Source organism: Staurois parvus, unplaced genomic scaffold (assembly GCF_062004578.1).
Source record: "Staurois parvus isolate SC_StPar_1 unplaced genomic scaffold, SC_StPar_1.0 ptg002108l, whole genome shotgun sequence".
In the NCBI taxonomy this organism is placed as follows: Eukaryota; Metazoa; Chordata; class Amphibia; order Anura; family Ranidae; genus Staurois; species Staurois parvus.
In genome coordinates, this window is record NW_028319904.1 from 91,837 (window position 1) to 104,294 (window position 12,458).

Consider the following 12,458-nt stretch of genomic DNA (forward strand, 5'->3'; position numbering starts at 1 on the left):
TTGGGCATAAAATGTGCTCTGAACGTCATCTAAGTCGCAACAATAGAAGAACAGTCTGCTGAACATAATACTACACAAACATTAGATGTTGCCATGGTTTAACTGCACATAACACGTAAACATTCACAGTGCAGGGAGGAAAAAGTATGTGAACCTTTGGACTTTTTAACTGGTTGACCCTCCTTTGGCAGCAATAACCTCAACCAAACGTTTCCTGTAGTTGCAGATCAGACCTGCACAACGATCTGGAGTCATTTTGGACCACTCCTCTTCACAAAACTGTTTCAGTGTAGCAATATTCTTGGGATGTCTGGTGTGAATCGCTCTCTTAAGGTCATGCCACAGCATTTCAATCGGGTTGAGGTCAGGACTCTGACTGGGCCACTCCAGAAGGTGTATTCTGTGCTGTTGCAGCCATTGTTTTGTTGAATTACTTGTATGCTTTGGGTCATTGTCCTGTTGCATCACCCATCCTCTGCGGAGCTTCAGTTGGCGGACAGATGGTCATACGTTTTCCTGCAAAATGTCTTGATAAACTCTGGAATTCATTTTCCCATCAATGACAACAATCCGTCCAGGCCCTGAGGCAGCAAAGCAGCCCCAAACCATGATGCTCCCTCCGCCATGTTTCACAGTGGGGATGAGGTTTTGATGTTGGTGTGCTGGGCCTTTTTTTCTCCACACATAGTGTTGTGTGTTCTTCCCAAACAACTCAATCTTGGTTTCATCTGTCCACAGTATATTTTGCCAGTAGTGCTGCGAAACATCCAGGTGCTCTTTTGAAAACTTCAAACGTGCTGCAATATTCTTTTTGGACAGCAATGGCTTCCTCCGTGGTGTCCTCCCATGTACTCCATTCTTGTTTAATGTTTTCCTTATTGTAGATGTGTCAACAAAAATGTTAGCATGTGCCAGAGATTTCTGTAGGTCTTTAGCTGACACTCTGGGATTCTTCTTTACCTCATGCAGCATTCTGCGCTGTGCTCTTGCAGTCATTTTTACAGGACGACCACGCCTAGGGAGAGTAGCAACAGTGCTAAACTTTCTCCATTTGTAGACAGTCTGTCTTACTGTGGACACATGAACATCAAGGCTTTTGGAGATACTTTTGTAACCCTTTCCAGCTTCATGCAAGTTAACAATTCTTGATCGTAGGTCTTCTGAGAGCTCCTTTCTGCGAGGCATGGTTCACATCAGACAGTGCTTCTTGAAACCAGTAAACCCAAAACAGGTGTGTGTTTTTTAAGGGCAGGACAGCTGTCAGCAACACATCCAATATCATCACACTGATTGGAGTCAAGGTTGGCTCACTCCTGGCTTCAATTAGCTCTGAGAGAAGTCATTAAGCTAGGGCCTCACATACTTTTTCCTCCCTGCACTGTGAATGTTTACATGTTATGTGTAATTAAACCATGGCAACATGTAATGTTTGTGTAGTATTATGTTCAGCAGACTGTTCTATTGTTGTGACTTAGATGACGTTCAGAGCACATTTTATGCCCAATTCATGTAAAACTCCACGTAATCCCAAGGGGTTCACATACTTTTTCTTGCAACTGTACACATTTTCTATAGCTATGGAGGACACGTGGAATATGTACTTCTGGTATCTTGATGTATTACAGGTGGGGTGGGTATACATCCTTGCTTTCTCCTGCGGTGTGGGGCCACAGGTGTATTTTGATGATTATCTTTCCCTTTTTGTGTTTTTTGGCTGTAATTTAACTGTGTCCATGTTGGACTGACTCACAGTCACGTGTTGCACTGTTTACTTTTTGAAAATTTATTTTTATTGGTATTAAAAGTAAACATAAATTACAGAAATGTTTTCAAAATGTACTTATTTTATTTTGAAAGGTTGTGGAACAGGTATATACAGAGATTTGCAAACTGATTATTTCATTTTCTTCTCTGCATCTCTTCCTGTTAGGAGAAAAAAAAAAGATATATAAAATGAGGAAGAAAATATTTTGCCATCTCTCACTTAACCACTTCTGGACCCCGCTTTAGCCAAATGACGTTTAGCCAGTTCTGGGAGGGCATCTTGTGATATTCTGGTGTCACTTACTTTTCTGAATGGTTTCAAGCTGTGCCAAAATTTCTTCGTTTTTTTTTTCCAAGTCTATTATTTTGTCTTTCAGTGTCGCACCACGTTGTATGGACAGGTTCATGGCGGAAATCATCTCCTGGTTTTCCTGTAATACATTGCAGACAATAAGCTCTGCAGCTTTTATTTTCTAGGCATTAACCTCTTCACACCGGCCGAACGCAAATGTGCGGCCTCCCAGCGTCTGGGCCTAGACGTCGAGCGGCCGCACATTTGCGTTCTATTAAAAAAAGACATATGTGCTGAGAGTGCGCGCCCTGCGCGCTCCCAGCACACATGCCCGGTACTCAGAGAAAGGTCCCGATCTCCTCTTTCGATCGGGACCTTTCCCGATCATGTGACCGCCGTTGATGGTATGTCACAGCGGTCACATGACCCTAAACCCCGCCCCGCCTCCCGGCGTCAGAAACCTTAAAAGGCCGGGAGGAGCCGGCGTGAAGGGGTTAAATACAAAGGCATTGGTCAGTTTAAATTCGATGTATGTACTATATTTTATTGTACAGCTCATGAACACATGCGCATTTTTATCCCTTTAAAATAGAACTTCGCTCAAAAAGTGATGTTCCGCTGGTTTGCTCCCTCCCCCCGGCCTGTAACCAAGATATGTTTCTTGTTTTTTTTTAGATGAGGGGGTACCACTTTTTACTGGTTGCCTCACCCCCCTTTACAATCCCTGGCTAGGCGAAGATAGTGTCCTTTGCCCGGATCCCTCCCGGGACACATCACATGTCCCGAGAGCCTGCAGGATGATTCACAAAATGCGGCACGAGTTTGCGCATGCACAGTGGGGAGTAAACTGGTTTCTCAGGAAGCCACAGCCAGCTCTCCTATCGAAGATGGGGTGCCGGGGACCCACAGCAGAGAGAAGAACTGGCTGCAGGAAGACAGCGCTAAACCCCAGGCACTGGAAAGTTCCTGATTGTTAGGCCTCATGCACACTGGGCATTAAAAGAGCTGCTTTTAGGGGCGTCTGGTGTTTTTGCCTTTAAATGCCCTGCATGTTAGCCTATGTCTCCATGCACACATAGGCATTTATAGGTGTTTAGAAGCAGAAAAAACACTGTCAGTGTATCCAGGAGCAGCATTTTGGCAGAAAAACACTTGATGCATGTAAACGCATTTAAACGTGCAAAATAATGCGAGGCATGATGGGCACTTGAGCGTTAATGTATCTTAATGGACAGAATAAATGATTATTCTGCCTAATGAACTGAATTCATTCCCAAACACTTGACAAGTTACACAGCAGGGGTCTCCAAAATTTCTAAATAAAGGGCAGGTTACTGTCCTTCAGACAGCAAGGGGGCTGGATTGTGGCCACTGGGAGTAGAAAAGGTCCCAACAACAGTCTGAAAAAAATGCCTCATCTTTGGTGTCAGTGGGAGGAATTGTGCTCCATCATTAGTGTCAGTAGCAGGAATAGTACCACATCATTGGTGTCAGTGGGAGGAATAGTGCCCCATCATTGGTATCAGTGTGAGGAATAGTGCCCCATCATTGGTATCATTGGGAGGAATAGTGCCCTATCATTGGTGTCAGTGGGAGGAATAGTGCCCCCTCATTGGTATCAGTGGGAAGAATAGTGCCCCCTCATTGGTATCAGTGGGAGGAATAGTGCCCCATCATTGGTATCAGTGGGAGGAATAGTGCCCCATCATTGTTATCATTGGGAGGAATAGTGCCCCGTCATTGGTATCAGTGGGAGGAATAGTGCCCCATCATTGGTGTCAGTGGGAGGAATAGTGCCCCCTCATTGGTATCAGTGGGAAGAATAGTGCCCCCTCATTGGTATCAGTGGGAGGAATAGTGCCCCATCATTGGTGTCAGTGGGAGGAATAGTGCCCCATCATTGGTATCAGTGGGAGGAATAGTGCCCCCTCATTGGTATCAGTGGGAGGAATAGTGCCCCGTCATTGGTATCAGTGGGAGGAATAGTGCCCCATCATTGGTGTCAGTGGGAGGAATAGTGCCCCATCATTGGTATCAGTGGGAGGAATAGTGCCCCATCATTGGTATCAGTGGGAGGAATAGTGCCCTATCATTGGTGTCAGTAGCAGGAATAGTGCCCCATCATTGGTATCAGTGGGAGGAATAGCGCCCCATCATTGGTATCAGTGGGAGGAATCGTGCCCCACCATTGGTGTCAGTGGGAGGAATAGCGCCCCATCTTTGGTGTCAGTGGGAGGAATAGCGTCCCACCATTGGTGTCAGTGGGAGGAATCGTGCCCCACCATTGGTGTCAGTGGGAGGAATAGCGCCCCACCATTGGTGTCAGTGAGAGGAATAGCGCCCCACCATCGGTGTCAGTGGGAGGAATCGTGCCCCACCATTGGTGTCAGTGGGATGAATAGCGCCCCACCATCGGTGTCAGTGGGAGGAATGGCGCCCCACCATTGGTGTCAGTGGGAGGATTTGGCGCCCCATCCTTGGTGTCAGTGGGAGGAATGGCGACCCATCATTGGTGTCAGTGGGAGGAATGGTGTCCCATCCTTGGTGTCAGTGGGAGGAATGGTGCCCCATCATTGGTAGCAGTGGGAGGAATTGTGCCCCTTTATTGGTGTCATTGGGAAGAATTATGCCCCATTGTTGGTATCAGTGGATGAAATAATGCCCCAAGGGCTGGATAAAAGCAAGCACAGGGGCCGCATCTGGCCCCCGGGCCACAGTTTGGAGACCACTGTGTTAAAGGATAAGTTCACCTTTTTTACAAAAATAATAAATGCACTTTTTTTTTTTGCAGGTAAAAAAATGTGCATTTATTACTGTTGTCTGCTGGAGCCTGGAAAGCATTGCACCATTGATCAGTAGATGGCTGATGACACTAAGGTCTCCTGCACACCTCTCAGTATATCTGCCTGCCGTATGGGATGTATGAGTAAGCAGATATACTGACAGGAAGCTTCAATTAACTACCACGGCGTTCCACAGCACCATGATAGTTCATTGAAAACTATGCCGCAAAGGCTGTCGGGACTTGCAGCTCATTCATTCACGGAAGTCCGTGTGAATGACACAGCTGTGTGGGCGGAGCCCCACAGGGCCACGCTGTTTTCAAATCTGACCAGTAGTATGGTGAGAAGTACCATCTGTCAGAGACAGGAGGTGGCAGGCGCGGCTGCAGCTATAGGAACATGTTACTTATTCCACCCTAAAAATGGGTGTCACATGTAACATGTTCCCATTGGTGAACTTATCCTTTAAGCATTTTATCTGCCAAAAACGCTGCTGCCAGGAGGAAGGGTATTTAGGAAAGCTAGACAAACGCCCTGTGTGCATGAGGCCTTAAAAGTCAGCAGCTACATTATTTGTGGATGCTGACTTTTAAAAAAACAATCTAAAGTTCATCTTTAAACTCTTGGCGCAGGCTGGACACATATGACTATACCGAGCCAAGAGCTCCCAGCATGGTGGCCAATGGGGATCGGTAAGCTCTGAATTCATACTTCTGATCAGGATAGTTCCAATCATGTCACAGCCAATCACACAAGGTCCAGGAGATGGTCAGTGCGAAGGGATTAAAGATACTCCAAGTACAACTGGCTAATAGATGGTATTCAGAGCGTAGTGGTTAATGATTCATACTCTGAATAGTCCGGGGTCATCAGTGGTGTACCCCAGGGTTCAGTGTTGGGACCCTTTTTAATATATTTATAAACAATATAGGGTCTGGGATTGAAAATCCCATTTCAGTTTTTGCAGATGACACCAAGCTGTGCCGGGGAATAACGTCCTTACAGGATGTCTCCAATTTACAAGCCGACCTCAATGCTCTGTGTAATTGGGCAACTATGTGGCCAATGAGGTTTAATGTTCATAAATGTAAGGTTCTGCACTTGGGGGCTAAGAATATGTATGTATCATACATACTGGGGGGGTCAATGGTGGAGAAGGATCTGGGGGTTCTGGTAGATCCCAAGCTTAATAATAGCATGCAATGCCAAGCTGCGGGTTCTAAAGAGAGCAAAATCCTCTCTTGTATTAGGCGAGGTATAGACTCGAGATGAGAGAGATATCATCCCCCCCCCGGGTACAAATCATTAGTAAGACCTCATCTGGAATATGCCGTTCAGTTTTGTGCACCAATTCACAAAAAGAACATTGGGGAACTGGAGAAAGTACAGAGAAGGGAAACCAAACTGATAAGAGGCATGGAGGAGCTCAGCTATGAGGAAAGATTAGAGGAACTGAATTTATTCTCTACTGAGAAGAGGAGATTAAGGGGGGATATGATCTCCATGTATAATACATAAGGGGGGATATGATCTCCATGTATAATACATAAGGGGGGATATGATCTCCATGTATAATACATAAGGGGGGATATGATCTCCATGTATAATACATAAGGGGGGATATGATCTCCATGTATAATACATAAGGGGGGATATGATCTCCATGTATAATACATAAGGGGGGATATGATCTCCATGTATAATACATAAGGGGGGATATGATCTCCATGTATAATACATAAGGGGGATATGATCTCCATGTGTAATACATAAGGGGGGATATGATCTCCATGTGTAATACATAAGGGGGGATATGATCTCCATGTATAATACATAAGGGGGGATATGATCTCCATGTATAATATATAAGGGGGGATATGATCTCCATGTATAATACATAAGGGGGGATATGATCTCCATGTATAATACATAAGGGGGGATATGATCTCCATGTATAATACATAAGGGGGGATATGATCTCCATGTATAATACATAAGGGGGGATATGATCTCCATGTATAATACATAAGGGGGGATATGATCTCCAAGTATAATACATAAGGGGGGATATGATCTCCATGTATAATACATAAGGGGGATATGATCTCCATGTATAATACATAAGGGGGATATGATCACCATGTATAATACATAAGGGGGATATGATCACCATGTATAATACATAAGGGGGGGATACGATCTCCATGTATAATACATAAGGGGGGGATACGATCTCCATGTATAATACATAAGGGGGGATACGATCCCCATGTATAATACATAAGGGGGGATACGATCTCCATGTATAATACATAAGGGGGGATACGATATCCATGTATAATACATAAGGGGGGATATGATCTCCATGTATAATACATAAGGGGGGATACGATCTCCATGTATAATACATAAGGGGGGATACGATATCCATGTATAATACATAAGGGGGGATACGATCTCCATGTATAATACATAAGGGGGATATGATCTCCATGTATAATACATAAGGGGGGATATGATCTCCATGTATAATACATAAGGGGGGGATATGATCTCCATGTACAAATACATCAGTGGTTCATATAGTGAACTCGGTGTAGATGTTCCCCCTGAGGTCAACACAGAGGACAAGGGGGCGCTCTTTACGTCTGGAGGAAAAGAAATGTAATCTCCAAACACGGAAAGGTTTCTTCACAGTGAGAGCTGTGAGAATGTAGAATAGACTCCCTCCAGAGTTGGTTGTGGCCAGCTCAGTGGATTGCTGTAGGAAAGTCCTGGATTCTTTCCTAGATACACAGAATATAACATTACTAACATTTATAGTAGACGTTGATCCAGGGAATATCCGAATGCCTCTCGAAGGATCAGGAAGGATTTTTTTCCCTGCAGGAGCAAATTGGATCATGTTTTGCTGCGTTTTTGTGCCTTCCTCTGGATCAACTGTGGGTGTTGGATTATAACTTTTTTTGTTTTGTTTTTTTAATGGCTGAACTGGATGTACTTTTGTCTTTCAGCCAGACTAATTCTGTAACTACAGAAAAATACCACTGACCCTGCCAGAAATCTAGAGAGCTCTGAACTTCCGGTACACACCGCCACTGTAGTGTGATCAGTCTGCCCAATGACTTCCTTGAAATGCAGCATGACTCCATCACAATGCACAAAGCGCTCTCCATTGCAGTAATGTGATGTAAAACACAAGGTGGCTTAGTGGTTAGCACCTACAGTTGTGACCAAAATTATTCAACCCCCACTGAAATTGAGTGTTTTGGCCAGTTTGACATTGCTTTTGATCATTCAGTCATCTTGCTTACATTTACATTAAAGAGGCACTTGTAGGTCAGACAAATATAACATAACAGTTATAATGAAATAACCACAAATGTCTTTTCTGTGCTCACAGCATTATCAGTTTTATTCAACCCCCAAGTGACATTCAATCTTAGTACTTAGTACAGCATCCTTTTACAGTTATAACAGCTTTTAAACGTGAAGCATAGCTTGACACAAGTGTCTTGCAGCGATCTACGGGTATCTTCGCCCATTCTTCATGGGCAAAGGCCTCCAGTTCAGTCACATTCTTAGGCTTGCGCACTGCAACTGCTTTCTTTAAGTCCCACCAGAGGTTCTCAATCGGATTTAAGTCTGGTGACTGCGATGGCCACTCCAAAATGTTCCAGCCTTTCCTCTGCAACCATGCTCTAGTGGACTTGGAGGTATGCTTGGGATCATTGTCCTGTTGAAAGGTCCAACGTCTCCCAAGCCTCAGGTGTGTGACGGACTGCATCACGTTTCCATCCAATATCTCCTGGTACTGAAGAGAATTCATGGTACCTTGCACACGCTGAAGCTTCCCTGTACCTGCAGAAGCAAAACAGCCCCAAAGCATGATTGACCCTCCACCATGCTTCACAGTAGGCAAGGTGTTCTTTTCATCATAGGCCTTGTTCTTCCTCCTCCAAACATAGCGTTGATCCATGGGCCCAAACAGTTCTAATTTTGTTTCATCAGTCCACAGAACACTATCCCACAACTTTTGTGGTTTGTCCACATGGCTTTTGGCATACTGCAGTCGACTCTTCTTATTCTTTGGAGACAGCAAGGGGGTACGCCTGGGAGTTCTGGCACGGAGGCCTTCATTACGCAGTGTGCGTCTTATTGTCTGGGCTGAAACTTCTGTACCCACATCTGACAAATCTTTTCTCAGTTCCTCAGCAGTCACACGGGGACTTCTCTCCACTCTACGCTTCAGGTAGCGCACAGCAGTCGAAGTCAGCATCTTCTTTCTGCCACGACCAGGTAGCGTTTCAACAGTGCCCTTTGCCTTGAATTTGCGAATGATGCTTCCTAAGGTGTCTCTTGGTATGTTTAACATCTTTGCAATCTTCTTATAGCCATTGCCCTTCCTGTGAAGAGAAATCACCTCTTCTCTTGTCTTCCTGGACCATTCTCTTGCCTTCACCATGTTTGTAACCACACCAGTAAATGTCTAGAAGGAGCTGAGTATCACAGTCATTTTAAAGCTGCCTAATTGGTGCTTATTATGCTTGATTGCTGCTCGGTGACATCCACAGGTGTTTTCAATACCTGATGGAAAGCACCTGTATGAACCTCTGTTCTTCAGAGTGGTAGTCTTTAAGGGGTTGAATAATTGTGGCAATGAAGAAACCACATAAGAACCATTTACTACTGTATTACATAAACAATTGATGTCATTTTAGTTGCATTTGGGTAGTTACAACGTCCTTGTAGGATTTGATTCTGAATACAATTCCAAATGTACACTATAGTCCCTAAACCCCTTTACAGCATTGGGGGTTGAATAATTTTGGTCACAACTGTATGCCTTGCAGCACTAGGGTCATCGGTTAAAATCTCAACCAAGACAATAATCTGCATGGAATTTGTATGTGCCTGTGTGGGTCTGCTCCAGGTACTCCAAGTTCCTTCCATGTTACAAAACATGCTATTAGGTTTACTCTCACTTGTCTAAACTGGCCCTAGTATGTGAGCGCATGTATACAAGGGACATTAGGGTGTAAGCCCCTGTAGATCAAGGACTGATGACAATGTGTAGTACGGAAACCCTTTTATTTAATGGCCTGCACTATATAAATACCTTTAGTAACCACTTGTTGATCTCCACAGTACATTTACTGCTGGCAGGCGGCACGTGCAGGCTGTATGACATACGTGTACATCATCCAGCCTGCACAGGTTTAGGAGCGGGATGTTCCCCGGATCCAGCGGATTGCAGCTCCTGGCATTACTCTCTCAACTAATAAAATTCAAAATACTAACAACTTACAAAGCCATCCACAACTTTTCCCCCAGCTACATCACCAACCTGGTCTAAAAATATCAACCAAACCGTTCTCTTTGATCCTCCCAAGACCTTCTTCTCTCTAGTTCCCATGTCACCTACCATGTTCTCCTCCAGGACTTCTCCTGGGCTTCTCACATCCTACGGAACTCCCTAACCCAGTCTCTCCGGCTGTATCCTAATCTATCCACCTTTAGACGATCCCTGAAACCTCTCTCTTTAAAGAAGCCTATTCTGCTTATACCTAGTAAACCACGATTTGTTTCCTCCATTAGCTCCTCCCCCCCACAGCTATTACCTTTTGTATCACATGACCCTTCCTCCTAGATTGTAAGCTCCCAGGAACAAGGCCCTCTGTGTCCTCTTGTACCAAATTGTATTGTAACTGTAATGTCTACCTTCATTTTCTAAAGTGCTGCGCAAACTGTTGGCGCTGTATAAATCCTGTATTATTATAATAATAACAATTAGGCTGCTGCAAGCGGCTCAGGGATCATATGAGTGCTGTGCGATCACAATGCCATCAAGCTGTTATGAATATATGTCATTCATATCAGCTCTGCTTCCTTTACTAGTGCGCTGTGATTGGCCCACAGCTATCACACGGTGCCTGGTCCAATCACAGCACCCTGTACTATGTGATTAGCTGTAGCCAATCACAGATCACTAGTTGTCGCAGCTGTCATGACTGTAACCCATTCATGTCAGTTCAAAACATTGTTGGTAGTTTTCATTGTAATAGCAAAGTGTGACAAAAAATCACTAATCACCCCTCAGAGTAGTACAGTGTTAGTATGGTGACTCTGATCTATTCTGATGAAAGTATGTAAAAAATATTTAAAATTTAAATGAAAAAACAAATGAATTAAAAAATATTTGTATTTACATGCTGTCAGCAGTCAGTGTCCCTGATCACCGCCACACCAGACATAAGATAACTCTGCACCAGTGACAGTACAGCCCGGGCTAAAAGTTTTGAGAATGACACGAATATTAATTTTCACAAAGTCTGCTGCTTCAGTTTTTATGATGGCAATTTGCATATACAGTACTCCAGAATGTTATGAAGAGTGATCAGATGAACTGCAATTAATTGCAAAGTCCCTCTTTAACCATGCTTGCCTGCAAGGAAACACGTGCAGTCTTCATTGCTTTGTACAAAAAGGGATTTGAAGACAAGGATATTGCTGCTACTAAGATTGCACCTAAATCAGCCATTTATTGGATCATTAAGAACATCATGATGAGAGGTTCAGTTGTGAAGAAGGCTTCAGGGAGCCGAAGAAATTCCAGCAAGCGTCCGGACCATCTCCTAAAGTTGATTCAGCTGCAGGATTGGGGCACCGCCAGTGATGAGCTTGCTCAGGAATGGCAGCAGCAGGTGTGATGCATGGGCATGCACAGTGAGGAGAAGACTTTTGGAGGATGACCTGGTGTCAAGAAGGGCAGCAAAGAAGCCACTTCTCTCCAGAAAAAATATCAGGGACAGACTGATATTCTGCAAAAGGTACATGGATTGGTCTGCTCAGGACTGGGGTGAAGTCATTTTCTCTGATGAATCTCCTTTCAGATTGTTTGGGGTATCCAGAAAAACCTTGTCCGCAGAAGAACAGGTGAGCGCTACCGTCAGTCCTGTGTCATGCCAACAGTAAAGCATCCTGAGACCATTCATGTGTGGAGTCACTTCTCAGCCAAAGGAGTGGGCTCACTCACAATTTACCTAAGAACACAGCCATGAACAAAGAATGGTCCAAAAAAATCCTCCGTGACCAACTTCTCCCAACCAACCAAGAACAGTTGGGGCAAACAATGCCTTTTCCAGCTAGATGGACCACCTTGCCATAAGGCAAAAGTCATAACTAAGCGGCTTGGGTAACAAAACATCAACATTTTGGTCGATGACCCGGAAACTCCTCAGACCTTAATCCCATTAAGAACTTGTGATCAATCCTCGAGGCGGATGAACAAAAAAAACCCCACAAATACTGCAAACTCCAAGCATTGATTCTGCAAGAATGGGCTGCCATCAGTCAGGATGTGGCCTAGAAGCTGACTGACAGCATGCCGGGCGAAGTGCAGACATCTTGCAAAAGAAGGGCCAACACTGCAAAATATTGACTCTTTGCATAAACCTAATGTCATTGTCAATAAAAGCCTTTGACACTTCTAAAATGCTTGTAATTATACTTCAGTGTACTACAGTAACATCTGACAAAAAGATCTAAAAACTGAAGCAGCAGACTTTGAGAAATGTAATATTTGTGTCATTCTCAAAACGTTTGGCCAGGGCTGTAGG

The 12,458-nt window shown here is 44.3% G+C and overlaps 1 long non-coding RNA gene across 1 annotated transcript in view; it reads right to left on the reverse strand.

Moving 5' to 3' along the window:
- Nucleotides 1-1,767: 1,767 nt before the first annotated feature.
- The window catches only part of LOC149432796 (uncharacterized), a 47,559-nt gene continuing 36,868 nt past the window's right edge, over nucleotides 1,768-12,458 (reverse strand). Inside the window, exons 3-4 of the long non-coding RNA XR_016308967.1 lie at nucleotides 2,069-2,195; nucleotides 1,768-1,923 (exon numbers count right to left, since the gene is read on the reverse strand). This is a non-coding gene — a long non-coding RNA (uncharacterized LOC149432796). The remainder of the gene's footprint in view (nucleotides 1,924-2,068; nucleotides 2,196-12,458) is intronic.